General features: G+C 39.5%; 1 long non-coding RNA gene across 1 annotated transcript; it reads right to left on the bottom strand.

Moving 5' to 3' along the window:
- Nucleotides 1–476: 476 nt before the first annotated feature.
- On the bottom strand, nucleotides 477–21,110 carry LOC136286830 (uncharacterized). The gene is made up of 3 exons (XR_010720002.1): nucleotides 20,874–21,110; nucleotides 4,130–4,263; nucleotides 477–3,703 (listed from the first exon to the last, which is right to left on the bottom strand). It is a non-coding gene; the product is annotated as an uncharacterized lncRNA (long non-coding RNA).
- Between the last annotated feature and the right edge of the window lie 2,747 nt (nucleotides 21,111–23,857).

The raw sequence follows: 23,857 nt of genomic DNA, 5'->3' as shown, positions 1-23,857 counted from the left end.
GGAACAGTAAAATTAAAATACACTGGAAGAGGAGGTAGTATGGGTTGGCATTCTCCCAGAGCTGAAAGCTAAGCCACTTGACTGGGAAATTTTGCAGTAGTGGCCTTTAGGTACTTTACATAAGCACAGTGCAGATTAATTGAATAGATCAAAGTTCACTTCCAAAATGAATTTAAAAAACAAATAAAGAAGAACTAACTGTTGCAAAATGAGCAGTTTTTAGAAAATGGCAGATACATTTTACTTTGGGTCAGCTTTAATTTCTAAACAAGCCAGGACACAACCAGCTGGCAGAACACATTAACAACTGCCATGCTTTATACAGATAAAAGCCACTGTGTGAGACAGTGCAGCAACCCTCATAATATACCACAGTTACTGTGAGATTAAAATGTCAGTATCAGTTAAACTGACCTCATTTATTTTCATGTTCCCTGAATAAACATGCTTATTCCTTTCTCTACAAAATTTCAGAATGAGTTTTAAATTTCATTTATTCCAAGAGGCATTTCAGACCAAGACAATACATTAAATTTACATTAGACCATAAACAGAATTGGAAGCTAAAAAAAAACCCCAAGCAAAACCTGCAAATACCTCCTTTGCCTTCTAAGCATCACATGAAACATCTCCTAAATGTATCTTTATAGATCATCCATAAATTGAAAGTACCACCTTAAAATCACTCCTATGAAAACTAAATATCAACATAATTTCAAACAAAACAAACCCATACAGCCACCTTTGTAGGTAGCTCTAGATGTTGGCCATAGTCTCAGTTGGAAGCATAGAATTCAATCAGTATATTTCAAGTTTTCCCATGACTACCTGAAATAATTTTTACTATTTCACAGGAAACTAATCCAATAACATAAAATCATATATTAAAAAAATCTGACTTATTTTTCTATTAGAAAATAACAAAACCCACCCAATTTATATATTTAATTTCTCAAAAATTATGTTCATTGTTTCTATTCATGGGTATGTTTTTTAAAGGAAATACGGAGTCTGAAACTAAGCAATTTTTCAAGGAATAACACCGGAAATTAAGAGCAAGGCACACTAACAGTTCCAAGATGCATACATGTACAGATTACTACATGGTGATGTAACTTTTACTTATGCTTTCAGCAGAATAAACAAAAAGTCTACCACAGCCAGGGAGGAAAAACAGTGGTTCTCACATCAAGTAAAAATATTTTTTAGAAAAAACAACTATCAATACTAATATATAGGAACAAAACAAGAGAACTGTATCAACGTAGGGAAATGCTGAAGCAAAATCTCCAGCTCTTTTCTAATGTGTATTAACAAAGGATACCACAGATGTGAGGAGAGTTTCATCTAGTCCTAAAGAGAACAGCATACATAAATTGGAAAGAATTAGCTCATTGAGTTTAGAATATCATACCTGTGAATTACAGTTTTAAGCTACCCCTTTTAAAAGGGATATATGAAAGCTTGAGTACTTTCATATCATTTCATGCTGTTTAACAAATTCCTATATTGATGAAGCATAATTATGCAAACCATCATACAAAATAAATAAGCTAGGTAATTCCCAGCAGGCAAAAAGGTGTGACAAGTTCTCATGTCATAGACAAACGCTTTGGTAGGAAAATGAAAAACCCATTCTGCATTAGGTAGTTATTTCAGGGGAAGAGAACCGAGCAGTGTACATGAAATGGTCTCTTTATAGAAGTCACTATTATGGGTGCCAGTACTGCAACAAAAACTCACAAGCCTGCTAGAGAGAAGTATCACAGAGGTGGAAACTTTTAAGTTATAGTTTCAAAACCAAATCTTCGCTCATTTGTAACCAGATAGATAACCTTCATAGTGAGAAGCCTTAAGCTTGACCTAGCAACAAATTTCACTTTAGGAAACTGTATCATGCCTGCAGTTTAGGTTTACATGTCCTGTGTGTGGCCTCAGATGCAGCAGTGCACTTCAGGAGCAAGTGTGATCATCCTTGTAGGTATTTAAGGTTCAGCTGTACCAGGAAGCTTTGTGCTTCAACCATTCTCACAGCAACAGCATTCGTCCTGTGTGCTACCATTTCATCTCCTCAACATCCATGGGTATTGCCAGACTAGCATAATTATGATTATAGTAATATTTAGTCCAGTTTGGGAACTAGAAGGAGGTAATGTTATGGTTCCACATCTATGCCATATTTCACAGAAAAACCTTATTGCAATAACAGTATCAGTAATTTCACAAGTACATTTCAGAATGGGCTATTAAAAGGTTACATTTGACAGTATGACAGCAGAATAAGTATATTGCTCAGATTACATCTTATTTCCTACTTGCTCCAACTCAAAATGGGTTGCACAAGTAATAAAATATACATCATTTAAACCAGCTATGCAAGACAAAAGAACTTAAGTCAATAAATCTTTAGCTCACCTGGTGCAGGTTTTCACTTTTCCAAATGGTAATTATTTTAAAAGAATTTTAAGAAACAGGAAAACTAAAGAGAAAAAGGTCCATCACAGAAAACTCAATCCATGTTAAAGTGGGAGTGTCTTCAAAAAATTGAATGTTTTTATTCAGGCTGCCCTAGTACTGGTTCTATAGCCCTAGGCTCAAAATAAACTGAACTTCAATCTAGGTATTCTTGCCTTGCAGTCCATCATGCTTTCAGAGTTCAAAACAGCACAATAAAAATATGATTTTAGAAAAGATAAACACTTCTCAGACAGTAAAATGATGCTAAGGATGAAAACACAACAAACAGACCACAAACACCACAACATTCTATTTCACATTTTATACAAATGCTGTAAACTTGAAAAAGGTTACAGCAGCTGAAATTGCACTAAAAATACTAATATGCCTGCATAGTAACTGCCACTAGCTTTTCCTCTTAAGGTTATTTATATGAATATCAAGAAAAAAAAAAATTAAGTTCAACGTACTAGACTTAGTTGGGGCCTCTTTCTATAGAGGTCAATTAATTAATTTCTTTTGGCTCTTACAGAGGAAGAATTCAATGCACATTTCCCTCAGGCATTTTTGTGGGAAAGGATTGAACACAACGTTTATATCAATTCCAGCATCATTCATCTCAATTAAGCATCTGATGATCAAAATTATATTCAACTTATTTCTCACAGATCTGCACTGGCACCCCAGAAAAGTCTATTCAGTATCCAAAGTGACAAATTGAGATAAGTGACATTATGAGTTCTGTGTGGTTATTTTATGACTCTCATACCCTGGATTAGTGTCTCTATTTGGCTGTTATCTCTATAGCAGAGCAGCATACTAAACATGACATGGAATTGCAGGCACCTCCATCTTAAATGCAAATCAAAAACAGGAGTTCAGAAGAGGCACATCATTAGTTACAACTTCTATTTTGACAGTGGGTAATACAAGACAAGATCCTCCAAAAATCTGAGGATATAAACAAAATGGTATGTTTATAGCACCTTAAGAGCACTTTTGGCAAGACCAGAGTTTTACTAGATTCAATGTACAAACCACCTAGAAGAGACCAAAAATTAGGTGAAGATGAGGGAGAAAACAGCAGACAGATTTTACTCAAATGCTTTCTTCATCAGTTGATTCCCACTACAGAAGCCAACAGAGACTTCAAATGGATGAGTGAAGGTGTCCAGCTCCTCAGTCGACTCAGACAAGTCTCCTCTCCCTCTTGTTACCTCAAGGAAATGCTAACAGTGTTTTGCATCTGTAAGAAGCAATGAAGCTACAGTGAAGTCTTACAAAAGCAGCTCATAATCCCAAAATTGAACTTCAACTTGAAAGCTGTTTAAGTTTATATTTCAACTCTTTGTTTCACCCATGAAAGTTTCCACTTGTTGCTTAAAATAGCAGACGGAACATTTTTGTTTACTTCCACCCAAGAACAAAATTCCCTGAGATATCAAGGCAATGAAGAATATATGTACATGAGAGAATGGAAGAGCTTCTGTGGCCAAATTAGTCAAGTACTTTGTATATGGAATTAAGTATACCAGGAAGAGCTTTCTGATGTTAATGTTTTGCCTAGTGACAGAAAGTTATTATTGAATGCAAGTTTTGTGTTCTTGAAAACATTTACATAAAAAGAATAAGAAAATTATTTAAGAAATGCAATTACTATACCTATACTAACCTCTAAGCATGCATAGATGCCCAGACAACTTAGCCTTGACTCGTTCATCATTTTAAATGTAATTATTTAGGACTCAGCGAACAGAGCTCTTTTCTTCCTACTCCTACTTGCTCATCACTGCAAGTTATCGGGTCCTATGAGAAAAAAAAACACCAAACCTCTCACATAACTGTACATGATGACAAGACAGGAATTTTTAGCTTTTAAAGACATATTACATCTATGTGCATATAGAGCAGTTATCATTTACGGAAGGCCATGGAGACTCCTGCAATATGAACAAGAAGTAGGGGTTATGGAACTGTGCTTACATACACATGTATTTAGTCATTACTCCTGAAAGAAGGTGCCAAAAAACAACTTCCAACATTATAACCCCTAGCACAACTATGCATGAAGGGGTTTGCATTGCTGGTTTAGGTTTTTTTAAGTATTTTTTGCTGTGAATTTTGTCAACAAATAATTTGCTTTGCTTTATGACTTGGAGTGACTTAACTTTAATCCTTTCACAGAGGTTTTTCTTAATATAACCACACAAGAAACTCAGAAATATAAAATCTTTTGTCTTTGAAATGAAACTGTAAAACCAACAGATTCAATTTTGCAATCAATTGGTTTCAACTCAGATTACTATTTTTCAAGATTTTTTTAATGGCAAAACAGAGACCAAGCTGAATCATCTTTTGTCAAGTAAACATGCTACACTCAACCAGGAGGAAAAAGGCATGTAAATAAAGACTTGTACCTGAAAAAAAGCCCATGCACAGAGTTTGCAGTTATCAGTCAGGCTTTCAAACAGTATCCTCAGAGGCAGCACAGAATTGAACCCATGGGTTCAAGCGTTCATTCCTGACTTCCCAAGGACAGCTGAGACTCTACTTTTCTCCTTGGCAGAGCTTTTCTCAAAGGCTTTGAATGATGAACAGGAACAAGGTACACACAGAGATCGTCAGCCTCAGCTGTGCTCCTGTCCTTGTTTCACAGACAGCCCAGCAACTCCTGAGGTAGCACTAGGATTTCTGCATTTTAAAGCTTTCAGACCAAGCAGTGGTTACTTGAAAAGCCCAAGACAAAACACAGCTTTTGGAAGACTGCTCAGACAGCATTGAATGCAGCTACAGGGCAGCCATCCCCCAAGCCACTCACGTGCAACTCTCACCTTCATGAGACAGACACTGGACCTTCCTGTTGAAGCTATACCATGTGATATGCAATAAATGGAGGAAGAAAATATCTGACTTACAATTAAGACGGAAAGAGGGACGCTTGCTAAGAAACAAAGAGGAACAGAAAAGTTGTATGTTTGAGGAAATCTCTGGGAAAAGGAGAAATGCTGAAAACTCCTTAGAACAAGGCACCTGACGCTACCTTGTATGGCAAATGAATGATCTATCCTAAGCTAGTGATTCTCCCTTCTTATCCAGTGATGCATTTTATCAATGTGCAGGCATTGAGCTAGACTGCTTCTAAGCATTCCTGCTTCGAAGTCTTCTCCTGAGAACACATTTTTTGCCTGATCAACTCATATCAACCTGCAAAGACCTTCCACTCTGCTCTTGTGGTAAAGAGCAAATCTGCCCAATCTAAAAAAAAAAAAAAAAAAAATCACTTTACTTTCTGAGAAAGCAGAACAGCTATATTTTCTGTTCCCTTTTCGGTATTCTACATGACCGCTTTCTACAGTTAAGAGTAATTCCTTAGCAGAAACCCTTCCATTTACCCCAAAAGAGGATCAGGACTTCTTGGAAACATTTTCAAAATAAGCAGTATCCATACTGTGTTTCAACAATGATTATTTAAGTCATGAACTCAAAATGACTCAGAGGAATTGTGCTTGTCATTGTACAATTTTCAGCATGATCTACAATGTGACCAGGCAGCAATGACCTGTATTAATCACGGGCCAAAGTATAATCTTGGTAAAATAATGTACTGTGATGGTCTGGTAATTGCTGTCCATGTCCTCACCCCTTCTTCTGGCTTGCCAGACTACTGTGCTTCTGGTGGAGAAGTGTTCTGCAATGCAGGAACACATTTTGCACAGAACAGACTCAACAGATTAAAAAAAAAGAAATTAAAAAAAAAAATTGTCTGAGTATGCAGAGGAATTCTTTACACCCTGATTATGGCAAAAGCAATAGAGCAGAAGACCACTGCTAAATCTACCCAATTCCCCATAAAAGAGTTTCCAAATGCCTTAATCCACAGCCATCCTTGTTGTACTCTTTTTTTTTTCTCCAATATACACAATTTATCTCTGTCCTGTGACATGCTCATGGTTCTGCCTGTAGTTCATATTAATGGTGAAACACACCTGCTCTAGTGACACAGCACCAGCCTACATTTGTCACCAAAGGGTTTTTCAGCAACCCAGCCTGTGGAAATATTTGACTACTACAGCCTTATAGTTTAGCAAGAAATATACAGCAGCCTCAGAAATAACAAACAGTTTAAAGAAGGAAAGCCTAACAGGTGGCTGGAAAATTGGAAACACACTTCCAAACTACTTCCTCAAGCTAAACACTCAGAAAAAAACACAAACATATGACCCACATCAAGGTCCATGATTCATCCGATTAGCTGCCACAGAATTATAGCAAATTTTTGGGAGGAGGGGAGTTTTTTTGTTGAAGTAGATTACCAGCTCTATTTTTCAGGGGACAAAAAAATTAAATCCCTGAAGATTTATTAGTAACCAGCAGTTTACAAACTCACAAGTACTTTGGGTTACAGCTGCATCCTACCATGATAGAGTCATGTTAAAATTATATACAAAGACTTCCAGGGGCCAAATCTTGACATTTCTCCCTCATTGAGAAGTGCCTGTGTGAATGCTTATATGTTTCCAAGTCAGGGATACATTCTAGGGAACTATTTGAACACCACTTCCCATTATCTCATGCCTGCCACTGCCCCCAGGTTCCCATACCTCACTATCAGACAACTTGCACTGTCTCATGGAAACTAAAATATCTGTCTAGATTTTCAAGGCATAAATGGTAATGGTAATGGTAATGCCAAAGTTTGAAAGCATTGCACTTCAGATCTATGAATGACAGAAATTTAAACTTCCCCATTTCCTACTCATTGATTTGAGTCATTATAAACTTTAAACTCTCTTGGGTGGCCAGCCTGTCCCTGCAGTAAGATAATTGTCCTCAGCTCCTTTCTCTGAATATTAACTAAACCTAGAGGATTAACAGAAACAGCAAAGGGGAAATCCCATAGCACTAGCTCAGTGAAAATTAGACAGTATCATGTCCATCTGCTGTCTAAGCTAGAGAGTTTAAAGGTAGTAATATAGTTGTTGTGGAACTGCAGAGATTCATAGGTCATGCCTGAAAAATCAGGTAAGTTCCCTTGACTGTAGTGAGTTGAATAATTTTTGCAGGCTTTGTCAGAGGAGTAAACATATTCCTCAGGCCAGAGTTACTTCTTTCACATTCCTTATTGAAGTTATGTAATAAAAATCACTTTGCAGCATTTGAAGTGTTGAGTATTTCAGCGCAACTCCCATTACAAGAATTTCAAGGAACTCCTGAAATACAGGATCAGCAGTCAAAGCATTTAAATACCAACAGGAGAATTCACAATTTGCTACTTACACACTTGCTTTTCCAGTACGGGAAATGCAATGCTCAGCTGACATTTTCAATGACTTCCAACTCAGAAAGATCAACAAACAATGCAGAAAGAACCAAAAGTGTATAACACCAAGGGTGAGCAAAAAGAAAACAAAGCAGCTGATAACACAGGTGTGCTTACAGAGTGCCTTCTTTTTTCCCCTCAAGAGGCCTAAAGAGCTTCAACTGTAGTTATTTAAAATTCTCAGGGGTGGCAGAAGCTGAGTGCACATAGCTGGTATTCTGTAGATGATTTCAGAGGAGCTACAAATTGATATAAGTAACTGCGAGCTAACAGGACGTGGCTAATTCATAACCACTCTGATGTTATCACACATTTCTTTACATTAAGCTCCTTGGAATAAAATGTCACAATATACTGCTATGGTTCTTTGCACATGATATTTACAATTACAGAAGTAAAACTGTACAGAAAGTAAAACTTTCAGTCAAGCATACTGTGTACATTTAAGTTTGTATCATCTTGTGGTGACGGTACAGACTCAGGAACATAATTTCCTTATTTCAATCACCTTTTCTCTGCCCGTATCTGAAATTTCTGTTAACTTTATATGATCACCAATTCAGGTAAAGTTCAGATAGCTAGCAAACACTCAACTATTTTGCTATGGAATAAAACTTTAACATAGTCATTTATCCATTTCAAAGAATTCTGCACTACATTTCTGCTGAAGCCATTTTCACATATTTACATGATATTCCAGTGGACATAACATTTCACTAGATCCAAATAGTCAGAATTTAGAAACTAGGTAAAGCCTTGCTACTAAATAGCGCAGCCAAATAACCTATTAATATCATTGAAAACCCAAGCAGTTTTCAACAGCCTACTTATAAGAGCCAATAGCTGCTCATCTTTTTGTTCTTTGTATTACTAAGTTCTCAGCCGGCTTTCTCAGCTCTGTCCAAATATTGCTGAAATGATAAAATGCCAAAACAACACAAATCCATCAGTAATTCTACTACTAATACAGCTATACTACATCAAGGACCTTTCAGTCTTACAGGCTGATTCAAAATATGACTTTCTCATCTTCACATGCAAAACCCAACAGGGATTCCTTTCACAGAACCTCAGTTCTACTCCATGTGTGATATTTCACTCAAGTTACTCCTGTGGTTTACTTTTTTTCCACATTTGACATCTATTAACAAGCACACTCAAATCCAAAACTTCCTACCCAAGGTTTTATGAATAAAGACCTCTATTCTTATGATTCTGCATAATTACCTATTTAGAATGTTTATTCCAGTTCCATGATTCTCACTAGTCTTAATATATATATATATGACTCATTGCATCAGAAACAAACTTGCAAATAACATATAAACAAGAATATTAAGAAAAATATTACATTCAGCTAATGAACAGAAGGAAAAAAAGACAAGACTAGAAATTCAAAAGGGAAGTTATGATCCTTAAATGAAAGGTTCTGGTCTGGTTGTTACTCTGAACTAGGATCAGAGGAAGAATATTGTTAAAGCTTATCTTCATATGGAAATAGCTACACATATTATAGCTTTAATCTCATTTAAATTAATATAATTTAACAGCTGCATATAGTTTGGGGATATTTATTTCAATTTATTTTTCTTAAGTTGATTAAGACAGGTCTTGAAGTATATTTTACACACGTACACTCCAAGCACATCATTAGCTAAATCAAGACCAACTGGCCACACACTTCTAACATTCACATTTCTGTTCCAATTTATCCACGAATAATATCTTTGGTAGAAAAAATTGAAAACTCAAAAATTACAGAGAAACACACATGTAAAATTGAACAGAAAAAAGCCCTACACTTTTTCTTGTCTGAGCTAAAAACAAAAACCCCAAACAAACAAAAAACCAACTCCCCCAAAAAGCAAAAAACAAACAAACAAAAAGAACCAAAAAAACCCAAAAACCCAAACAAACAAAAAAAACCAAAAGTAAAAGAAAGTGAAATATAGGCTAAAGTGAAACTCAGTTTGTCCAAAACCAAAATAGAAAGAAAACCCAACCTTTAGCTTAACAGTGTTTGGTGTCATCCCACATTTCTAAGTGAAACAGAAACAGTCAGATGTTGTATACATTCAACTACCAAACGTAAGAACACTTCTATAGTGCTTCCTCTTTATGTTGTACCTTTTAAGTTGAACCTTCTGCATGAGCTAGTCAAACATGACTAGTGAACATTTTCTGCCTTTATTCTTTGCTCTTAATCATTAATAATCTAAGACACTTGGCATTAAAGATTGAGAAAGGGGAGAAGGAGAGAAACAGGAGGGTAAAAGGGAATATCAGCACTACAGTTTTCTAGTAAACACATTCAGGCTCAAGCATAACCTATCATTTTAATCATTACAATGCTCAAATGCCCTACAGAAATGTTTCTTTTTAGTACTTCTGTCAAAAACAGTATGGCAATTATCCCACATTCCCTAAACTGAAAATGTTAACCTGCAACTGGCCATGAGTTAGGTGCAAGACTTTTCATGATCCATGATCATAAATTAATATTTTAACATCGTAGATTCAAGTCACCAATGAGTCCACAAACGTGGAATTTTTTTACTCTCAGGTCAGAAGCAGCAGCATGACCAATGGAAAAACCAAGTTAAAGGCCATCAAATGTTATTTTTACAGTAGTAAAAATCAAATGTATAATGGAAAATAGCTGTTCAGGCTAAAATAGAAACACAACTGCAGCTTCAAACAAATGGTCAATTAAAAAAAAAAAAAAAAAATCTGAGTAATTCACAGGACCAGTCTGGAAATCCAGGGTTTCAGTATGCCCAGCATTAAGATTCAGAAACACTACCCTTAATGACTTTGCAATACCCAATTCCAACCAGAATTAGAAAGCAGAATGAGAATCATACAATGAGAATCATACAAGTCATACAACCACAAAAGACTGCAGCCCAAGTGTCCTCAGTGTTCTAGTGTTCTTGTTACATAAATCAATATACAATGCAAATAAATTATTACCCATCCCATTATGTGAACCATATCCAGGAAATGTTCCTATCTGATAAAATCAAAAAGATAAGATTTTAAGCTTGTGTCTTGTTTTTGTTTGTGGGGTTTTTTTGGTAGGGGTTGTTGTTGTTGGATGTTTTTAAAGGAACCTTTGCTCTCCTTCACCTTTTATAAAAACAGCACAACAGAGAAATTTAAGAGAATCAGAAGCAAGACTGTACATCTGTTGTAAAAGGGATGTATTATTCCTAGAAACAAACCAATCTACCAAGCAATAACATATCAAATGAAAAAAGTTGATCATTTCTGACACAGAAAAGGATACTGATCACCTGCATAACTCACTGTACCGTGAAAAGTTTCCAGCTGATGCAATGATGATAAAACCTCAGCATGCCAATACTAGCAGGATGATAGGCATTAGATATTTAGCGACATTAAAAAGGAATCAGTACATTAAAATGGGTTCAATTCCAATATTTTCTTCTTGGAAACAACATACCTGATCATACTTATCTTTGAAACTCCATTTTCCTAGCTTGCAAATATGATGAGTTAAAATTGTGTAAATATACTAAAACTGTGGGAAGAAAATCAGGTGAGATGAGTGTTTTTGTGTCCTATTTTATTTCAAGTTAACTTGAGACCATATTTGTTTTTTCTCCTTATTGTTGCTGTCAGCCTACAAGAGTCACATAATCTTCATTCTTCCATTTCAGGCATTTAAAAGTTTGATTTTACCATAAGCATAATTCAAGAGCTGATCCTGGCAGATAACATCAGCAGCAGACTTCAGTGCCCTGAAAAGCTTCAGCCTACTGCTGTATTTATAAACCTTTTGTTGACCCTGGCTAGACACCAGGTGCCCACAAAACTGCTCTATCAACTCCCCTCCTAAACTGAAGAGGAGAAAGAAAATACAGCAAAAGATTCAAGGGTCAAAATAAGGACAGGGAGAGATCACTCACTGACTCACATCATGGGCAAAAAAAACTCCCCTTTGGTAGCAAGTTGTAAAATTTTCCCTGTCAGAATTGGAGTAGGATAATGAAGTTTAAACCCAAATCTTAAAATCATTTTTCCCCCTTGATAAGAGGAAACTCACAGTTCATCACACATTGCCTCTTGTACACCTTCCCCCTCAGGGAGAAGAAATCCTCACACTTCCCCTTTTCCAGCAGGGGGTCCCTCCCACAGGAGACAGTCTTCTACCAATTTCCACAAGCTAAGTCTGTCCCACAGACTGCACTTCTTCATGAGCTGCTCCAACTGTCCCCGGCAAGGTCACAAGCCAACCTGATCCAGGCTTTTGTGACAGAAAACCTGCTCCAGCATGGGCTCCTCTCCCTGGGCACACAGATCCAGCCAGTAGCCTCCTCGAGCATGAGCTTCGCAGAGTCAGAATCTCACTTGAGCATCCACCTGCTCCAGCATGGGCCTCCTGCATGGGCTGCAGGTGGATATCTTCTCCATCATGGATCTCCATGAGCAGCTTCATGACGGGCTGCTGGGGAATCTCCGTCCTCCCCCTTCTTCACTGATCTTAGATCTGCATAGTTGCTGTCCTGCACAGTAACATTTTCCCTTCTCGAATATGTTATCCCAGAGGTGCTATCACCATCACTGATGGGCTCAGCCTTGGCCATCAGTGGGACTATCTTTGAGCTGCCTGGCACTGGCTTCATCTGACATGAGAAATTTCTCGCAGCTTCACAAAGAGCCCGGTCCTGCATCCCCCCTGCTACCAAAATCCAGCCACGTGAACCCAATAAACCTTTTTTCAATCTTGCTTGCATATTTTTGCCTCTTTAGCATTCCCTTTGGCAAACAAACACAGCTTTCATTGAGCTGAGTGAGAATGAAAATTACTGACTCAGTAGTGAACAGTACAAACACCGTCTGCTGCTTCTAAAGAGAACAGTTCATCTTCACCTTCCATATACTTGTTTTCACAAAACAACTGAATTTTTTGAATGGAGATATGGAACAGGAGGAACAGTCACTCATATTTTTATTGGAAGTCTTACTAGGCATTATGCTTTTCCAGGTAAAGATGCATGTATGACTGAAAAGGAAAAACCTGACAACCCAAGGCACGTACCCATGACAGTCCATCAACAGGAAAGTCAGACACTGCCTTCAGGCTTGTTGACGCATCCCTATATCACACTGCACATAAACACCAAGGAAAAGGAGAACCAATACATGTGCCTAACATTTCATCACCAGCCAGCAGCTACTGAACTGCAGTTTCGAGAAATCGGAGCTACAAATTATTCTCATTTATCTCTTTTCTATTTATATGAGTTTCCTTTGCATTGTATCCCAGTCTTTTTAGTAACTATTTTCTGCAGCACAATCCTTTACCCCTCAGAGTTGTAGTTCCGTAAGTTTCTCTTTCATTCATATTTGCTTCATTGTAGACCTTTCACCAGTGTTTGCTCTAAAGTCATTCATTGTTAGCTTTTTTTATACTGAATCCAAACCCTAGAGATAAATTTCTTCTCTCTTCCAGAGAAAATCTGTCTTTTTTTTCTTAAGAGTGATTATTTTCCATCTCTTTCCACGGAAAATACAAGACAATGTTATACAAAACAAGGATCAGAAAAATAATACAAATACATTTGAAATCCAGAAGTCTTCCCTGCAAGCCTCCAAACTAAATATATAAGTTTCCTTGAATTTACCTCAACAGCTCCAAGCCTAAGACAGTACTCCAATCCTTTATTTCCATCTCTCTGTTAGAGACACTGCGAAACTGACTTTATTCAGATGCTATCTGAGCTACTAGATGCTTTCTGCAATAGATATTTTTGAACAATATTTACATAAATAAATAGTCCAGAGAATATCTGTCTGCCAAGAATCCTGGAAATAAAAGACACTCAGCATTTCTTCACTGATGTCTTTGGTAATGCTTTTTCAACCTTTATTGCAGAATTTTTTTTACGATTTCCTAGTTAACAAAGGCACACCACTATGCTAGTGAAAGGAAGAAAGAAGACATACAACTTCAAAAGAAATTTAAAACTTTGCTTGAAAATGGTAACTTTGACACTTTACAGAGGGCTCCGAAGGGCTCTCCAAGAAGAGGTGCTCTGACAAGAGAAAGTTGCAGAGGTGTGGCCTTGCGTGCCATTACATTTTCAGTATTTATTTCCTCCCAATAATTATCTGCAAGGCAAACAGTCCGGCCAGGGTAACCACAGATGGTCTGCTGCTTGGTGGGGGCACTGCTAGTAAAGAAACACACATTGATAAATCACAGAAGCAGCAGCCTTGGTAGAAAAGCACCATTATGAAGCCACCCACTTCATGAGGTGAAGGAATAATCCACAAAACAACCTTTCCTTTCCAGGAAAACATCCTGTCCTTCCCAGGATGTCTACCACAGACAGGTTCTCCCCTCAGCACCAAGGGTCACATTGTTGCATTTTTTTCCTGCATCTTTTACTGCTCCTCCTTCTTTTCTCTGTCCTGTATGTGTATGCAAGAGTCACAGGCTCCCAGGACAGTCCTTTCAGATTTCCCTCTTAAAAGCACTGCCCCTCCTTTGACTACCCTCTTCATTTCCTTAATTTATGATTTTATCACTTACCCTTCACCTGTCCTTATACTTTCTTCTCACATAACCTTTTTTCAACACAATCAGCATCCCTAGAAGCATAGCTCCCCCTAAAGATTTATAAGCTTTCACTATCTCAAAATCTATCACAGGTAATAACTCCAATCATAGACTAGCAGTGCTAGACCTTTCCCTTTTTTTCCAGTGTTCCTCAGGTATTTTGCATGTCCACACCCCTTATGCCTCCTGATTTTTGTGTACATATACGTTATACAAATATGTGTAACATCTCCTGTGTGCCTGTTATCAAGAGAGATGACAAGGTAAAATGCAAATAGCAATCCACTCCGATGAAAAAGATGCTTCAACTAGTGAAAAAGCAGAGATATAGCACCATCTAATTCTGACTTCATAAATTTGGATTATTTGCTGTCCAGCTAATCCTGAAACCTACTTAGGGTTTTCCTGCACATGCAGTGTCAGGACTGAAGAACAACCACACTTGGAAAGAAAATGCAGCAGTTTATGTTGAAATATTATTATCATAGATAAAAATCTCCGGAGTATTCCACAGAACGATGTCTTTTTTCCCCGAGGAGAGACAGTGTGCTGTAATTATTTTGTTCAAAGCAACTGTGCACCTTTGTACAGCAACTGGAGATGATTAATAAGAAGAGAATCCTGAAAATTTTCAAGTTCGTTTCTTTCATGACAGTTTTGAGTATTTGCATTACGCCCCTTCTTTTCAAAAAGAAAGTTTCTTAATCCTTCGAATAGTTCTTACAATTGTGCTTATTACATATTGAGATTGAATTCTTCTCCTAATTGTCTGCAGTGAAGTTCGAAAGGATTTGTTGCTATAGCAATACTTTGTGTTGATTCAGAAATTAATGATAAAATAAGTGGCAATTAGCACTATTAAATTTTACTAGAGAAACATAGGAAAGTGCTAAAAGGCTTCTGCCCCCTCCTCAAAAAAAAGGCAGTAAGATTTTGCATAGGTGACCAATATAGAGCTTGCAGCTATAAAACCAAGCATAAGTGGATATTTCATGCTTCAGTACACACAGCATGAATATTGCTGCCTTAATACCTCCAGACAGACTCAGCCTCTGTTGTGTTTCAGGAATTCCCACAAGACCACAGGGATGTGTCTCCTTTCATACATAACGGAACCCTGTGGGACAAGATCCTCTACATTAGCATCAGGAAGGGGAATTGAATACTTTTGCCTACAGATTTGACACTGCTCTTTCAGTGTTTTGCAGGGACCTTTCTTTGGCATTTTGAGTGAATAAAAGTATGTTGCTTAAAGATAATGACCTGCTTATTCTCATCCCTGATTAACAGTCATGAAGCAGACAAGTGTTTTCCAGATCACACGAAACCAAAAGAGGTAATTAATTTTCTACACCAAGACTGCTATTATCTCACCAAATTATTTGGTTTTGTGGTAGCCCAGGACTTTCCACAAGGTATTAAGGTTTTTGGCTTTTTTAAAGGCTTGGCATTTTAATCTTATAAAGGACACAGAGTGACTCTACATGACTGTAGTGCAAGGCTGAAGGAAATGGAATGCTCTGCTTCTTCACTATGCATTCAGTGAATTTTTTTAATGTATGATTTGACAGCCCTAATAATGTATTTCCCGCTATTAGGATCCCACATAATTACTGAACTGAAATTTACTTATTTCATAATGAAATAATGGAGGCTTTTTATAAATCCTTTTGGATGATAGATAGCATTTTTCCCCTTCAAAACTGTCAGGTTTATTTCCTTTAGGTGTTACAGCTGATACCTCAGACCTTCATGCAGGAACATTGGGAGGCTTTCTTAAAACCCATTAAACCTAGATGCTGGAAGGGTCTTCTCCTGCTTAGGAGAAGGACAGACAGGAATAACAAGGCTGCAGGATGAGGTATGTTGTCATGACTTTATACATTTGACTTGAAAAGTTATCCCTCCATACTTCACATGGAAGCTTAAAGGTCTAAGAAGAGCCCTAAGCATCTGGCTCCAGGACACCTAATGCTGTCAAATAAGGTAGTAATGGCCAAAATGTTACACACAAGCACAGCTAGAGCTCAGCGGGTAAATTATATTGTACAAAGCCCCTTGGCCAACCCCTGGCACCAAGATCAGATTTTTTTCTTTAAGAGAAGTGATGTACACACAGAGACCTGTCCCAGTAACTTCAAACATCTTTTTTAATTCCTTTCTTCCAAATTTCTGTCATCTATGAACTTATTTGTAGGAGGTAAGCTTTTTTTTTTATTATAAACCTTTGCATGTCATAATTAATCTTCTTCCCATGGGAATGAAGAAGGACTGATAATCATCCAAATAAGGTGAGAGATTAACCTTACACATCATCACACTGCCTTCTTATCCAGAGAGGGAAAGGAAAAGTATAGAAATTATAGAAATATATATCATTATAGAGCAAAAGTCCATCAACTTGTTGAATGTAACTGAACAATCCTGGAAGCCCCCAGTCACATTCACTACTCCCACAAGAACTATCTACAAAAAAGCAGAGCAGCCACAACGTCCTGGACATCAAGAGGTTATATGTGGGCATAATGACCACAACACAGAACAGACAATTTATCAGATGTTTGGTGTGCACGGAACTCTGATACTGTGGCTAAAATGCTATATTGCACAGGGCTAAATGAACAAAAACTTTGAATTTGCTTGCAGGAAATTGTTTTAAATTAAACAGGTTTTTGTTTACTCCACCCTTAGAAAGAAAGCACAGAAAATAGAGAAGGAAAGGTAACAGCATTTAAAAATATCTGCATTTTCAAATCATACCCAGAAAAACATTTTCTGATAATCTATCCTGAAGCTGTATTCTTTCTCTGTAACTATCTCCATCAAGATTAATTTAGAGAAATATGAAACTACCTCTAGCTGTCATTATAGCAACTGATAATTTATCATTTGTAATATAACTGACCCATTTTATTTTTCCAAAGATTTTCGAACCATACAAAAGACTTTCCTTTCAGTTAGCAAACATTTAATAAAGAAACTCATTTAAGCCTTCCCTACTTTACACCAACAGATGCCTCCAGCATGAAATTATGTACTTAGAATATGCGAGGGGGTTAGTCCTTCATCGACACCCATTTTACAGTCAGTGATTCCAACATTTTACATTTGAAAGGATGGATTCTCTCTTTGTCCTCAATGAATCTCCTAGCCAGGCGTGCATGGACAAGGTTGTGTTCTGCTGGCACTCAACCAAGACACAAGAAATAGAAAATGTTGCAGCCTGCTCTTATCCTCTCTTAAAACAAAAATAAGACACAAACAACTCCTGAGCATGAAGTCTTACTCTAATCATGGCACACCAGGCTTATACTAAATTTACTTATAATGTTTTGCACCCCAACACCACCAGAAACACAGTCTGGTATATGCTGCAACACAGTTGGGTGGACTGGGAGGCACAATTTGTGCTTGTAGAGGTGTGGGTGATGGACACTCTCCCAGCAGCTCTGACAGTTTCACATGTACAGCAAACATGCAGCCCAGCAGAATGCATATTCTTCAATAGAAAAGATACACATAATGACATCACAGAGAAAGTAGCAACACTGTTGAATGGATTTGTGAAACAGACAACTTTTGCTGTTTACCAGGCTCTTTCTTTTCATTCCAAGCTTACAGATCCATTTAAACATCTGTTACATATCCAGAAACTATGGTACTTAAATACAGATAAGGATACTGAGATGGCATTGCATATCCTCCCCCACACAATCTAACAGATACTACTCCTTATTTTAAAGCTTAATTATATATCTTCACTAAATGAGAATCTGCCATTTCAGTAAGAAATACCATTAATATTAGTAAACATTTCTATCATATTTGGTACTAAACTAAGCAGCCATGCATTTACATGCACTGAGCAGAGCTTTCATTGCCTTCAAATATTGCATGGATACTTTGTCTCCTCCTCAGAACACCATCTCTTCTTAATGGCAAACAAGATGTAATATGATAATGAGCAATATTAATTAAGGTCATCCAGATCACTTCAAACGTTTCCCTAGTGTCAAGCACCTTTTGCACCCCTTCCTTTTTGAGTCACATAACACTGCGTAAGCACAGTAATTGCTGGCACAAAGTACACAATTATGCTGTCTGCTACAGGGAAGACTGAGGGAGAGTAGAAGATATGAACATAAGAACCATAACGCTGTAGCATTCGTGTGGAAGAAATTTCCACATTAGTCATCACAAGATTTTCTTCAGCATTTCAGGATTTGACCCTGAAAACATTCATGGCATTAAGACTAAAATCCAAATACTAATTCAAGAAAGAGAGGTTGGATAGTTTTAGAGAAGCTACTATAGGTTTAGAAGGAAGAATGTATGAAGTGTAACAGTTGTTCAGACCAGCTTACAAATTAACCACGACATTTTACTCCCTAACACTAATACCTAAAAGGGTAATTTAAGGCACCATTGAGCACTGTGTTTATGATGTTTCATATGGTCATGGTTGGTATTCACTATGAAAACCTACTTCTGAGACTGCTGCTCCAAAATACACTAATAAGCTTTTGGATGCAGACTATACTACTATGAGTAAGATGAACTTCTTTTTCAGTAAGAGAAAGAAAAATGTACTGTACTTGGCAATATACAGATGCATGATATAACGTATGCAATCAGCTCCCTCCAGAAAGTTATTATTCATCTGCTTCAAAATGAGATGAACTTATACCTCACGACAGTCTGTAATAAATTAGGTTAGGTTCTATTTCTTTTGAATTAAACATGAAAACATACAAAACTGAATTTCTGGTTTTGACGGCAAGGTGTAGCTGGTAGAAGAAGAGAACTTGCAACATGTTTTGATATAGGTGCCAGTAAGTCAGACGAATTTCATACTGGATTATCCCTGGAGCATTTAATTTCTTTGTTACTAAAATCCAGCAAAACTGCTACATCCAAAACAGTCCAAGAGAATTGTTTTCAGTGTTTCAGCTCTAGTCAACAGATTCTTGTTCTCTATTGCTGGAGTTACCCTGTTAACATGCACATGACACTGAAATAAAAGCACATTACTTTGAATGAGATTCAGCACTGGAAAATATAGTCTTCATATTGCTTAATAGGACAGTAATGTACACATAAAAGCTTCTGGTAATAGCAGAGCTATTAAAAAACCAAACAACCCAATGTATTTTAAAAAGAAAAAAAAAAAAAAGAAAAAAAAAAAGGAGAGAGAGAGCACAAAAACACACAACATCAGAAAACCCTACAATACTTCTTCCATGCCATGGAAAATTGCTACTGTATGAGCAATGTGCTTACTTCCAAGCTGAGGCACGTTTCTGAAAGCCATACAACCAGGCTTCCATTCCGGAAAAAGCAGCATTCCCTACTGCAGTCCTGGTCCAACACAAGTAAGCAAACCAAACACTGCCAGATTAAATAGAGGCAGAGAAAACAAAACCAATATATCATTCACGAACTTTGAAGTATATAGGCAGGTAAACAAACAAACAAGAAGTAGAAATAATTCAGTCAACGTACGATGCAAACCCAGGAAAATATATCCCTTGGACAAAAACATCCTCAGGACAAATCCCGGCTTTTACTCGCTGCTTTTAAAGTTTCTCGACCTGTGTCAGCAATATTGAAGTTATAGTACTTCTGTCTGCGACTACTTCTATATATGGTCAGCATAGATATTAGCCGGGATTTGCGTTTTTTCAAAGTAATCCCAGGCAATCAGGAGGCAGTTAATCAGTATGAAAACCCACATGAGCGGATCCACAGACCTACACACGAGTCCATTTGGGTTTCTCTGCCCCGAGAATTGCACAGCGAAGGGAATATGGCTAGTTTTGGTTTTAAGTAAACACTTAGGCTCTGCTTCAGGCACGACTATGGGTGCGCCGGCAGCGCACACCCTACCCACCGCTGCCTTCCCAAACTCCAGCCGCACGCCAGCCCGCACTCCGGTGCACAGCCCCGAGGAGCCTCGTTTGATCCAGAAGGGAGCGGACACCGCACAGCCGCGGGGACCATCAACCACCTGCCCGGGGGAGGCCGCGCACCGCCGCGCACTCCCCGCTGCCCCAGCGGGACCAACCCGATAGCCGCCGGCACGTCGAGCCCCGCTCGGGGCTCCGGGGCGAGCGGCCACAGGACGGGACGCCGCACGGTGCAGCCGCGATGCCCGACCCCACCGACCCCGGGGCGCACAGCGAGCCCCGCGCCGCGCCGGGGGCTCAGCAGCCATCGGGAGCGGCCGCTCCTCCGAGTCCCGCTGGGAGCGGGGCAGCCCCGCCGCGGTGCGCGGAGCCCTCCGGCGGCCGCCGCCGCTGCCACAGCCTCAGCCCCCGGCTGCGGCTCCGCAGCCGCTCCGAAGCGGGGACCGTCCGCACAACTTTCCCGGCGGCGAGCCCCGCTGCGCTGCCGGCCCGAGCTGCGCCGCTCGCCGCACCCCGCTGCTGACACCTGCGCACGCTAGGGAAGATAAACGCACAAAAGCTCCTCAGACCCGCCCGAACCGGCGTTTCTCCTCCTTCCTACCTGCCCGGTAGCCAGCGACCCCACACCGCCCGCTCCGCGCCGAGCGCTCCCTGCGACGCCCAGGTGGCGTTAGGAGCGCGCTTCCCACGGGCGGCGCGCCCCCGGCGGCCGGAACATCCCCCGCCGGTGCCGCCGGGAGGAGGGCGCTCCGCACCCGCCCGCGACGCCGACACCGCCGCACCTGTGCTCGTGCAGCGGCACCGCCCCTTCAGTCCCGGCCCCTGGGTGGGCGGGGGCGCGCCGGGACCTCTCGCCCCGCGCCCGCCGCCGCCGCGCTCCCCATGCAGCCGCCGCACGAGGGACACCCCAGCCCCGCCGCCCGCCGCGCCGCGCCGCCCATTGGCCCGGCCGCCGTGACCTCACGGCGCCCGCCCCGCCCCGCCCGCCGACCCCGGCCCGCCGCCCGCCCCGGCGGCATCGCGGACACCGCGCTCCCGGGCACCGGCCGCGCCGCCGAGGTGCGAGGCTGCTGGTACTATGGGCGGCCCGACGGCCCCCGGGCACCCTGAGCTGGCGGGGCATTGCGGCGGGCGGCGGGGCGCGGGCGGGTGGGGACGAGCGAGAGGAGTCCGCCCCGCAGCCCCCGCCCCGGGGTGCAGGGACTTAAAAGCAGAAGGTTGCCAAAGGCGTCCCTCGCCCTTGCCAACTACCTGCGAAGTAGCAAGGACTCACAGAAGATGGAAAGCCTTCCATCAGTCTGCGATGGTTTCTTCTCTCTCTTTTTTTTTTTTCTTCCCCCCCCCCCATCTAATCTATTTTTATTGGTTTTAATTGAGACGTGTGAGCAGCTATTGCTTGAAGATTGTGGTCGTGTTTGTGGAGAGTAAATCATTTTCTGTTGCATATTAAATATTCCTCTTAATGAGACATCAACCAAATCACATACCCTCATATAGCTCTGTAATATATATTAATATGGTATTTATTCATTACTATCAACTTTTCGAAACGTCTGCTTTAAATATTCTCCCCTCTCAGCTAATCAGGGTATGCTACAAAGTCATAGGAAGCCAAATAATTTATTAATATATGCTTTATACTCCATTAAAACATGAAGAATGTAAGAAATCTGCATTTTAAAAGATCCTGTAGAAGTATGTGATAATTTACTGCATCAAATTGAGGTGTCTCACACTGCCATGTTTCTTCTGTCATAAAAGATTAATAAATTTAACTTGAAATCCTCCAACACAAAAGCTGTTCTGCATTTAGCAGGTTTTTTTTTGCGGGCAGCATTGCTGGCCACCAAGTTGCTTTGGCACAAGTCAGCAGGGTGTGTTCTGCTTGCCTGCTTCTGTATTTCTTGGCTAGGTGTAAGACAGAAATTACTAAGTAGTGCTCTGGAGAACAGAAACAAAACAGCAGTGTATCCTTTCGAGGGCATCAATTCTCCATTAACCTTGTAAGTAATATTGGTTAGATAATCTACTACATTCAGAACAAAATTTTAAAAACTTGGGGTCCGTCTTGCACCCTGTGCGTTCAATGAGGAAGAATCACCTGTGCCCTATGTCCTTACACTGGGGTTTTCACAGAACATGCCATAGGATCCTTCGTGTCAAGTAGCCATGATCAGAGCCTGTGAAAGAATATGTAAATTCCAGGTATCAATTTTCAACACTTGGAAAGGAAAATTTGTAATCTGCTGGTTTAATACTAATTCAATAGTAATTCACAACACTCTAAAAAAATACCTGTAGGATGAAAAAGCATAAAACTAAAACTACTCACATATGAAAAAATTAATATCTCTTGCTGTGCAAAGACCCTCCTGCTTTTGAGCTCTGGGTATGTTGCTTTCCTACCCACCTATGCTTTTCTTTTTACCTTAGATCTCAAAATAGCATCAGGAAAGCTCCATCCTGTGTAATAGGAAGCTGGCATTTCAGCGCAGCCCCTCTGAGTCATCTCAGGTGACCCTTCACTGTGCCATTGTCCTTGGTGTTTCTGCACCTCAGCTGCCGAGGGCTCAGCACCCCCACATGTTGGAGATGAGCTCACAGGATGCACCACCGGCTTTTAAGATTGTATTAGAAATAGTGCATTTATTTTTGTGCCACTGAAGATGTAGCTGAAAATTTGACCATCTTTTCCCCTTTGTCGCTTGCATTAGCTGTTAAATTTGTGTAAGGGCTTCCCACTAAAGGTAATCTAAGGTTGAGATCTTTATAATGCATAGACCATTCATAAGGGGGAAGAAAACCACTCCAAATAGTAAATTACGTTATGATAAGACCAGTGTCGAAAATGCATAGCTTTGTATCCACCACAACCTCATTAATTTCTGAGGTTGTGGTAAAAGTCATCTATGTACATAAGCAGAATGCATTTTAGAAAATGCATTCATTTTAAGATTCAAAGCAAGCTGAGATCAGCTTGGCTTTGAATTTGCCGTATTTTAAGGCGCATATCAATACTTTATAAATCAGGGCTCAGTTGCCTAATACAATTGTGTAACAAATAATATTTAACCTTGAGTCATACAAAGTGAGCCTTTGAAGCAAGTGTATACACACTAAAATCGATGACCCTAGAAAACCCATATAGGACAATGTCTGTCTAAAGAAGTAAGTGTCAAGGCAGGCAATGAACTTTTTAGGGAAGCCTAAGGTATGGGAATAGATTTTGCAATGATAGTCCTGAATAATATTCTTTAGAGAAAATATGCATTGATCTTAACAAGATATTTTAGCTGAGCAGAGACCAGAGGTTTGAACCTGCACAGTACAGCTTCTAGGTATAATACAGGTCTTTACATGATATTCCTAATAAGGCACAGAGGTGGAGGTGAATTAGAAGGCTGTTAGTTTTTTGTTCGGTTGGTTGGTTGGTTTGTTTGTTTGTTTTTAACTAGGAAATCTTACTTGTTTTTGTTTTATGAGGTTTTCTATGGGAATAAGAAGCAAATCTGGCATTGTAAGTTATACATCTCTCAACATTTTAATTTATTTTTCTTCTCACTGAACAATATAGAACATAACTGA

The sequence above is a fragment of the Chamaea fasciata genome, unplaced genomic scaffold (assembly GCF_029207755.1).
Source record: "Chamaea fasciata isolate MVZ Bird 193981 ecotype frontalis unplaced genomic scaffold, bChaFas1.0.hap1 SCAF_3, whole genome shotgun sequence".
Lineage (NCBI taxonomy): Eukaryota > Metazoa > Chordata > Aves > Passeriformes > Sylviidae > Chamaea > Chamaea fasciata.
The sequence above is the reverse complement of the archived record's forward strand: the minus strand, read 5'-3'. Positions and strand labels throughout refer to the sequence as shown.